The 10,796-nt window shown below is 38.5% G+C and overlaps 1 long non-coding RNA gene across 1 annotated transcript in view; it reads left to right on the top strand.

Moving 5' to 3' along the window:
* Positions 1 to 5,545: 5,545 nt before the first annotated feature.
* LOC143694412 (uncharacterized) overlaps positions 5,546 to 10,796 on the top strand; it is a 26,288-nt gene continuing 21,037 nt past the window's right edge. Inside the window, exon 1 of the long non-coding RNA XR_013182883.1 lies at positions 5,546 to 5,622. This is a non-coding gene — a long non-coding RNA (uncharacterized LOC143694412). The remainder of the gene's footprint in view (positions 5,623 to 10,796) is intronic.

Genomic DNA, 10,796 nt, shown 5'->3' with positions numbered 1-10,796 from the left:
CTGGGAAAAAAGTCCCAAACAAATGCACACTGGCAGTTTCACAAGACCAAAAATGGTAGTAGGAAATTTAAGCATGTATTGTGCTGCATGGAACAAAATAGTTAAAGGTTGACATGTTATTTTTTGGAACGAGAAAAATGGAATTACTGACAAGTCCCTTTGAGATCCTTTGGGATGGAAGATGGCACATAGTGGCAGGATGCACAGTATTTGCTGTATTATTATAATCTTTCTAATTGTTCAGAGAAATAAAATGTACTTTGCTTGCCATCCTGTCCCTCAAATTTCCATCCCCTCTTAGAATATGCATTTGAACAGTATAAAATGATGTTTTGGCAAGCCCTGTTGAAGATAATTACACAGACACTTTATTTAGGTCAAAGCAACTGGGACTACAGTTTCTTCTTCCAAGTTCCTAGAGATTGTTATTTTTGCGGAGGGGTCATCTGCATAACTTAGAAATGAAGAGGCCCTTGCATTGTATATGAGGCATAATTTTGTTTTTTTCCCGTTTGCCTTTGATCTGCGCAGAATGAGGAAAACCTCCTCCAGTCTGAATTTCAGAATTACACAAATTCCGAGTTTGGAGAATCACAGTGCGCTGGGAAGAAAGGGAGAGCTGGTTAATCCTCTGTAATGCTCCCTGGATGAAAGGAGGGAAATACCTTAATAGCGTGTTGCAGCGCCAAGCGCGCGGTGTGCGCGGGTGCGGGAGAACAGCCTCACACCCTCATGGCCTGTGGCTGGGGCTGGCACACACGGCTCTGCCAGGGCGTGTTAACCATTCCGGCTCCTGGAAAACAACTGTCATGGGCTTCAGTTTGTAACACCCACACTGTACTCAGGTGGTTTCTGGGGAAATATTTTGTAAACCACATGGCATTACTCTAAGCAGAGGAAGAGAACCTAATTTTGGGGTTCTCCAGAATTACAAGGTAAATTTAAACATTTGTAAAAGCCAGTGCCAGGCTATGTACTAAAAGTTGCAATTATTGATGCATCCTCAGTAGAACATGGGGTTTGTTTTAAAATAAAATAGCCAGTAAGCTATGAGCTTTGTGTGATGTGTGAGCATAGGAAAAGCTAACGCAATTCACCTATCATCCAGTTCAGGGATGTTCTAGAAAAGATTATTTTGTCTCACCTCTTTTTTCAGGAGAGCAATGGGATGTCATATATGTTGATAGTTTCTAAAGTATGTAACTATGATCTCCTAATACTTTCCCACTAGCTGTATATCTGATGTGTTTCATATGAAATTACTAAATAATAGGACATCATGGGCACAACTCTTTTGTCCCTGACATTACAGTAGATAATTTCCCTATGTTTTAATATAGGCCTTATAGAATACCTATATCCTTATTCATATCTACAAAAGAATAACCGTATATTTTATGTGCTTATAATATATCTGATTATTATATCTGTACTTGTAAAAATTAATGCCTTTATATGTTAGTTTATGTTGTTTATTTATAAATATAATAAAGGGTCTGAAACACTTTTATTGTCTTGAAAGTGGAAAGTGGAAAACAGGTTGCTTGTTTTCTTTTTTTTTTAATAACATCACAGAAGTCCAAAAATCCATCTGCAAAACTGCAGTTGTGTGGTGCTCTTTGGCTGATAGCCTGTGCAGTGGAGGGATGGCACCAGACTCCTGCCATTACTTACTAAATTATTTCTTCCTTGGCTTAGTGATTGAAGAGTATTCTCTGTTATCCTAGATATTATTTATATAGAATATATTAATTTTTGGAAAAGAATGCAGGCATTCTTTAATCAGAATCAGGAGAAATTTAGCATATAATTAAGTAAGGATATATGGAGGTGTTTTTTTGAAAACATATGTGCCCCAGGGAGTTCAGTTCCATAACTGAATTTTATTTTATTTATTCTTCAGAATAGTTTTTCATTGTTATATTTCTTACCTTATGATAGGTGCAGGAGCAGAGGGATCATCAAAGACCAAAAGGAAAAGAAGAAAAGGAAAAAAACTTTGCTAAGATGATGGAAGTTTGTTCAGTCCTTTATTTACTCAATCAGAGGACTATATGGCAGTCCTGTGAAGTGGAATCATTTAATTAGGAGATGGTACATGTATTCAACCGAAGTGCTACAGCTAAATTCTGTAATTGCCACATGGAGCATCAACTGTGTCTTCTTGTATGCTGTCTGCTCCTATAAGATTGCATCAGTATGATCTATTGTGCCATCAATATTGCTTCCCATTTTCAGTGGGAATTCCAGTGAGACCGTGCAACATAGTCAGACTCTTGAATAATTTGGAGTTAAGTAGGATAAAATAGGATCAATTATTAAAAAAATTTATGAAGAATCTTATCTACCAAAATCAACTTCTGATAGTTACATTCTGATAGGTACATTTAGTAGCTTTGATTGAAGTATCCCATGATCCAGAGAGACTCTGTTTTCAGATGGCAATTGAAATTCAATGGTGGTAACTGCAAAATTGTCACAGAGAGGGAGGAATTCTCCTTAAAATCCTTTTCTGCTCATGTCTATGTGTATCTATGGACAGGATGGTATAACTGCCCAGAGATGTTTCAATAATTTCAGAGACCTGTTCAGAAGGGTCAGTTCAAGAAAGGCAAAGGGAAGATTAGGAATATTTAGGTAAAGAATAATGGGAAAAATGAGCATTGTTGTGTTCTTATGCATGTTCATGGCAGTTCTATATCTTAAATACCAAATGGAGATTTGTGGTGTGTTAGCAGATAGAGGAACACCTTCCATACACTGTGGGCTGGAAATAATTGGACTTTTTAGCCTGGAAAGGAACTTTTGAGGGTATATAATTAATATTGCAGAGAATGTCATTAGGGAAGGATTAGACTCTGATTTTCACAATTCAGTGAAATTACTAGGTTTAAAACAACAATTACTAGGTTTTCTTCCTTTTTTTTTTTTGTGCACTACATAATCAAAATGGAGAATAGGATGTGGTGGAAATGAAAGGCAAAAATGAGTTAAAAAAAAGAATTAGACATATTCATGAAATTCTGGTGGTGGTTGCTAAACCATATGTTTCAGAAGTAAACTCTGTTTTGTGGGATCTTTAGAACTGATTGAGGGAGGCTTGGCAGGTAAACTGGAGACAAGGCCCAGCCTGGAGCTGCATCTCTGCTGCTTCCCCAAACATCCATCACTGGGCACATTCTGGGCAGATTGGTGTCTGATCCAGGGTGGGTTTTACATTCTTAGGTGTCCAGCACTCAAAAAACTTGCTTACATTTATTTTCAATTTTTAATAGCGTTTTTAAACTACTTTGAGACCTTTTGTGTGGTGCTCTTCCCACCCTCTTAGTCCAGTCAAACAAATCAGGGAGACAGTCCCTGTGCTAATGGGTTGGAATATAAAAAGAAGCTGTGGGAGAGACCACAGGAGTCTGGAGCAGTGACTCGCTCTTGCTCACACAAGCACAGAGAGCTCGTGAGGAACAGCTTTATCTATCTGTGGTGAGTTCTTGACCTTGTTAAAACCAATGGCATAACTACCCTTGGCTCCCAAAAAGTTAGCTCTTCACCCTTTGTAATGAAAATTCTGTAGACATTAGTTACTGTATTCTGAATTATGATATATATTAGAACAGGCTAGTCCAGGCTAGAAAAGTAATTAAAGAATGCTCTTTCCAATTAATGGAAGCCTATTTACCTTGCCTTTAGAAACTCTGAACTGCTTCCTTCACTGTGTGTGATACTTATCACAAGCTGCCTTGGTGATTATCCAGTAAGAAGCTGCAATTCTCAGCTCACAGAGAGCTCTGAGAACCCAGGAGAGGCAGCAGACAGCCCTTAAGAGACAGTGTGCATCTAGCAAACACAGTTTTAAAATTAGTTCATTTTTTTTCACGTGTAGATGAATTTCAGCCCTGTGTGTTAGTGCTCTAAGTCTCACTCTGTCTAAATTTTCTTCCTGCATAAGTTAACTTCAGCATGGAAAACCCCTGGGGAATATAGCAGTGCCTGTGAAAGGGGGACCTGGATATTCTTGATTACGAGATGTATATCTCAAATAGAGTAGGAATGATTTTAATCCAGATTATGACATTTGTATTCTTTTCAAGTTAGTCTGCATATGGGAAAACTTATTAACATCTCAAATCTATGGTAGAAAAATTATTTTCCATACTGAGATAAAAATCTTCAAGTTCATTTTAAATGTTACATATTTGGTTTTTTTCAGTTTGTTTTTTCTTTATGAGATTTTGTTGTCCCAGTGCATTTCATGAATAATAATCTTCAGTCTTCAAAAGAACAATAGCACTTGGATTTTCTTCCACATTAACTGGACTACATTTTTTGAACACATGCTAGAGATTTAGAGCCACATCCTTGTGAAAACTGAATCAAAGGAGCTTTGCTGATTTACACAGTCTGAAGATTTTTCTCTGTGTTCTAAGCTTTGCTGCTAGCCCTAGATTTCATGCTACAAGAAACCATGAGAGTTTCCATCATCACTGTATAACTGGCTCTGTGCTTCCAAAAGCTCATAGAAGGAGAAACACAAATGATCTGGAGAATATTAGTACTAGAAATTTGTTTAAATTTAGTAGTACGAAGTGCAAAGTACTTCCCCTAGGAAACAGTAACAAGAATTTCTGCAAGAGAAGAAGAGACTCATTTAAACAGAAGACATATGCCTGCATCTCAACCATTGCAAACTTATACACAGAGATGTGTCTAAGCTATTGGCTGTAAAAAAGGCAAATGAAACCCCAGGTAAGACATACCTAGTAGAAATAGCGAATTATCAATGATACTACACATGGCATAAAAAGAATCTCTGGAATAGAGTATACACTGCAATTGTTCATTCTTATTGGCTAGAGATTAATTTAAGTGGGGGGAAAATGTATGCATGAATCCACTGGGAAGAAGACAGAGAAGTAATCTGTCTCAGAAAAAGAGATGGAAAGATGTCAATAAGAGAAGCCAGTGTACTGCCTCTGCCCTCTCGCCTAAAATTTTTATTTCTAGCTTCAAAAGCACAAATGGGAAGAAATACCCCAGACCACCATTTGATGGTTAAACAATGGCAGAGAATTTAATGTAGACCCTAAAAACAATCACTTCCTATGTACTTTGAGATTTCACAGCTTGGTTTCTCACAGATGAATTTTAATATATCCGTCAGTCTTCTTTAGATAGGAAAAGTAGGCTACAGTATGCAACGCTGAAACGATTTCCTATCCGGTCTCCATATGGATACCGTCAGAGTTAACTGCTTCACATAAAAATATTCTTAGTGGGAGCATAACAGCATCCGCGTGAGGATCCAGCAGGGGATTAATTCTTCCTAACCGTAGGTGCCCTAAGGTGTTTCACATAGAATCCTACTTGTATCCAGAGGGCAATCAGATCTTAGGTGGGTTGGAACATCCTGGGGAGATGTCTCTCTTGCCTAGGTGGTGAGATTTGGCACCTGGGTTTGGTGTCTCAGACAGTGTCTCTGTAACCTCTCATAGGTGAATCCTTGCCCTTCATGCAGAATTACTGGTGTGCTGCAAATTCTCATCTAAATGTGAATTGACTTCTAGACAAAAAAGGAAGGCAGCATTAAAGAACAAAATCAATGGTTGCCTTGTCACTGATTTGAAGGTAGGAGAATTGAATTTAAATTACATATCTGCTCAGAATATGGCTTCTTAAAATGTATATTTTGCCATGAATCCCTTCCTCTTAGGGCAAGAAAATGGTAGTTAACTCATTCTGAGTTTCTTTACCGGTCGCTTCTACATGATTAATTCAAGCCTCTGAGGAAGAATTACTTCCAGGTTGACTTTTTTACCAGTTGGAATCCCTCCTGTCAGGATTATGAAGCTGTCTCCCACACTATTCAAAAATCTCTTTGATGTAACCTGTATCTCACTCTAGCTGCACAGTAAATATCTGGGAAATTATATTCTCTAGTGGGGAGGGTATCCTGTGGTTACAAGTATCTTGAGAGTTGGTCCAAGAATTATTATTCTTCCTTTCCTCCAGTCTTGGTGATCTATAGCATTTACCTCCTGTAGATTCCCCTTTGATTTTCATTCCTTTTGTCTTTGTCCAAAAACTTCACTACCCTATTCTCCATTTTCATATTGTCATCTGCTGGCATTGGAGATGTTTTTCACATACAAAACCATCCCTCCCCTGTCTCTTCCCGTTGCATCTCTTCTATATAAATTGAACCTGTCTGTACTGATATTCTGGTTATGAGAATCATTTTACAAGGTTTCACTTGCTCTCATATATTCCATTATTTAGTGATACTTCTAGTTCTTCTTGCTTGTTTCCCATACAGAATTTCCATTCACATAGAGCTACTTTATGACTTTAGTACTCTTACTATTCATCTCCGATTTCAGATCCTCAACTTCTGTGCTTTATGTTAAAAAGCACACACTTTATTCTTTGCATTAAGTAAGAGCTCTGTTCAGAGTATTTTAAAGCCCACATAACAAGCCAATTTTGTACCTGAGAACTTGTCGTTCTATGTTTTAGTGGAGACCATCTAAACAAAGCAGCCATCTCTCACCACAGAAGATAGCCAAATGCTTTTTGATTCTAAAATATTTTTTCTCTGTACTGCAGGAGGATACAGTGATCAGTGTCTCATAGCTGTCTTTGCTTTTCTTTGCCAATGCTTTGTATTGGAAGGCTCTGTGAAAAAAATTACCTGGGTTGATTTCACCTTTGTTTCTTTCCCTGTTTCTTTTCCTTGATCTCTGAGGTGGTCTTTCATCTTCCCTAAACAAAAATTATAGCTATTCCTTAAGTCAGAGATTTCTTATCAGAAAAAAACCCCTTCCTTCTGGAGAAATAAATAAATAGAACAAAACAAGATGAATATGAAACAAATATTTCACACTGCTGTAGTTATCAATATGTCTGTGCTCTGCAGTATTACTGTGGAAATGCTGTGGTATTACTGTGGAAACAGTGATGTGGGTTACTAAAAGAAAGATGATCTACTGTCAAACGGCTGCCAAAAAAGAAAGAGAGGTCAATTTCTTTATGAACCTTCCTATTAAAAAGAACAGCAGAAAACTGAAATCCCAATCTGATTCATACTGCTGCAGATTTTGAAACCTGAGCTCAAACCATCATAACAAAATTACAGCACAAACACTTTGGGAGACATTCTAAGGGTGTGCAGGAGCACTGAAGGGATAAACAGAAATATTATTTGTATTTTAACAGATAAATGTCATTTAGCTGTTTTCCTGTTTTAACAAGGAATTTGAATGATGATTCCTGAGTTTCCCTGAGGTTGGTTCACTTAGCAGCACTCTTTGATATTTGTGAAATGCCAGCTTTCTATGAATATAGGAGTTTGGCAAAGAACGAGAGAACTATTCATTAAAATTCAAAAGTACATAAATGACAAATAAGGAAGTAATTTAGAGGATGTATTTGGCATGTGGGGTGTGGAAACCAACCAAGTAGCCTACTGAAACTTTGACTATATTTGAAGTTATGTATTTAACTCATCCTTCTGATCCCAGGCTAGCTGGAGTCTGCAGAGGAAGTGCTTTCAGGCCTGTGAGAGGCACCAGGTGTGCTTTGTACTGAGGTCAAGTACTGGCTTGACACGGTGAGGCCAGGGTAAAGGCTGCCTGTGCTCCATGGGCTTCATGGACAGTGACAACACTGACACAACCAAAGGACAAATAGGGTAAATACAGTGATGTACCCAAGAGCTCAATGTTTTTTAATCTACTGTCATAGGAGGCCAGAATGGTTGTTGTGCAACTGATGGCAATTTTTCTCAAGAAAGGACAGAGACAACACACTGTACCTTCCCACAAGGATTAGAAGGGCTTGCTTTGTCTCTGAAGTGTGTGGAGCCTTTGGATACCATCTTGAGCAGGGCAACTTGAGGAGAGGTTTTGCCTTACCTGGGCTAAAAAGCCTGGGATGCTGAAAATTCGCTGCTGTTTGTACTTGAAATAGATGAAACCTACACTGGGATCACCTGTGCATGTCAACTGCACTGTCAGCACATAGAAACAGAGTGATTTTCACTCCAGCTAATGTTGTCTATGAGACAAAACACATCTCACAGACGTCAAAGCCTCCTTTGCACGAGTGATTTTCTTTGCATGCCACAATGATTGTGCAGACTGCATTACAGATCTGTGTTGCTGCCTGGAGTTTGCAAACATGCCTTAGCTCCCTTTTCACGGGGAGTTGCTTGCATGGGAAAAAGCTAATGAGTTCAGTGGCAAGGTTTGAAAATATATAGTCCCATGAAAAAATATTGCAGAAGGTCTTAACCCTACTCACAAAGAAAGAGATATATCAATCTATTACTCCCTCTAATAAGCTCCATGGTACACAGTAAAGCCAGGAATTACCTTTACTAGCTTGTGAGCCATTTTAAGGTGCACAAATGGCACGGTAACTTCATTGTTCACAATGGTAATTAAGTCACTACATTATCTCATCACAGTGAGTCACTTAACTGGCATCACTGTTGCAAGATGGGAAAATTTACCAAGGTGGAAAATTATGGGTCAGATTAACTCCTAGTGTAGCATTCAGAAGTATTATGCCCTGAATACATTTGGCCCACCCTTTATAAATTAGATTGTGTTTAATGTGCTTTGGAGAGGAGATGAATCAGACCTGCTGTTGGGGGAAGAAAAAAAAAAAGGAAGAAAAAACCTGTCTCATGCTTTTAGCTTGCCCATTCCTTAGGGCAAAAGGCAGTTGAAGTTGTGGAAATAATCCCTTGTTTTTCCAGAAAAGGCCTACCTGCAGCTTCAGCAGTAGATCACCAAGAGAGTGTATCTTCTGTACCAGGTCATGGGAGTTCAGTGCAGAGTTGTACAGTAGAAAGAGCATGCCTGCAGTCTCTTAAAGACATCAGACTGCTGCAAGTCAGCCATGCACATGGCCCTGAAGGGATATCTACAAGGTACTTAAAGCTATAACATCACACAGAAAGGTCTGAGATGGGAATTGAGTCTAAAATATACAATTATATTTGAAAAGTGTTTTAAGACAGACCATGAATATCTGTTTTTGAAAAGGCTCTGTGACTGAATTTTTCTTTTGACTGATTTTTTTTTTCTAAAGAAAGGAGGAAAACAGAAACTGTTGGTACTGAAATATTTTTTACTGATGACTCGTATTATCCCTGAGTGACAGCTCCTTAATTCAATTGCAGGAAAATACGGTAATGCCCAGGTATGCCCAGGTAAATAGTCATTAACTTTTCTTGGCAGTCCTTTTTAAATTAAAGGAAAAAAAAATGGCACTCCAAGTTGCTGCCAAATTTGGCAGCTCTGATCTTGTCCTGACTCTAATCCTAATGAGCATTTGCCAGGTTTCTTTTCTGAGAACACTGGTGTGCTCAGAGCAAAGTGGGTGCCACCGTCTCTGGTTTGGGGCTCTGGTGGCCCCCATGGTGGTGACAATCCCATCTGGGAAGTGAGAGGAGCAAAACCCCTCAGTGGGTGGGGAGAGCGGCTTTCAGATTTTATTTTTGCAGAAAGAGTTAAGCTTTTAAAGATGAGGGTTCAGGGGAGGAGAGTCTGAGCCTGTTTAACTTGTTTTTCTCTCCCCCAGTGCTGCCCAAGTTTACAGTCTGTGGCGCTATCTGTAGGGCTTCAGACAGCAATAAAAGGGAGGCAGAGAGGTTCCCTGACAAAAGCCTGAAACCCTGGTATCTCTTTTGTTTTCACCCTAGTCTATGGCCACTGACATTACTCCCTTACACCATGGATGGGTAATAAGCCCCCTTCTCAGGAATAGAAAAGCTCTTATACATTTTAATGTGACCTTAGACAGTGCTTTTCAGAAATCACAGGCACATCTGACTACACTTGAGGTTGAATTGAGCTAATGGCATTCACCTCATCTTTAGATGCAAAATTGGAAGATAAAAAGACCTTGATGTGAAAAGGAAAGGGGGGTTGTGGGGAGCGGGGGTGGGGGGAAGAGAAGCAGATTAGAGATATTGCTTAAAAATCTTATGATTGCTAGTTGATAACGAAATGTCTCCTTCTCTTTCTAAAAACCCTATGGGCTTGCAAGATGTCCTTGTGCTTTTATTTTTAATGATAGAATCTTTTTATTCCCTGGCCAAGGAAATTTCAATGTTGCTGCATATGTGGCCAGGAGATACGTTGACCTTTAGCAAATCTTATTTTTAAAATCAGATGGAACAGTTATTGCAATATTCCAGCCCTGTAAGATTAAAAAAGAGCTTTCTTCCTCTGTAATCAGACGTGGATTAAATTTATTAAAGGTGCAGTATCTCTTTTTTAAATGACACTTGCCAGTCATACTGAATTCTAATAAGCCATTTGAAGATTTTGTATCCTCTTGCTTTTATTTTTTTAAGCCATAACCAAGGCTTTATAAAAAGAGTGGGATAACTTATTTGACTAGCAAAGAAACTTGATGTTAACAGGAGAAGGGCAGCAGACAAAAGAAGGCAGCTGAAACATTAATGAATGATAATGCTGAGCAATGAAACATGCAAAGGAGCATGCAACATGGAAATTCAATGAGGAAAATATAATTTAAAGACCAAAGTAATTCTACCCAGTGAAAAGGTGCAAATGACACAGAAAAAGGCTTTAAAAAATCAAGTGGTGAGTTGGTTATAATAATTTCAATTCCATTTCTGAGCAGGACTGACTGCCTATTGGGCATATGTGCACATTTGAGAGTGAGAGGCCAGTCAATGCTATTTGAATGTGTTTTTATTTTTTAAGTACAAAGAGTTGCTTGGGGTCATCCAAAATATTAGTAAAGCCATAATCCTTTCTCTTGGG

Source organism: Agelaius phoeniceus, chromosome 6 (genome assembly GCF_051311805.1).
Source record: "Agelaius phoeniceus isolate bAgePho1 chromosome 6, bAgePho1.hap1, whole genome shotgun sequence".
Taxonomy (NCBI): Eukaryota; Metazoa; Chordata; class Aves; order Passeriformes; family Icteridae; genus Agelaius; species Agelaius phoeniceus.
This window is presented reverse-complemented; position numbering and strand designations above follow the sequence as displayed.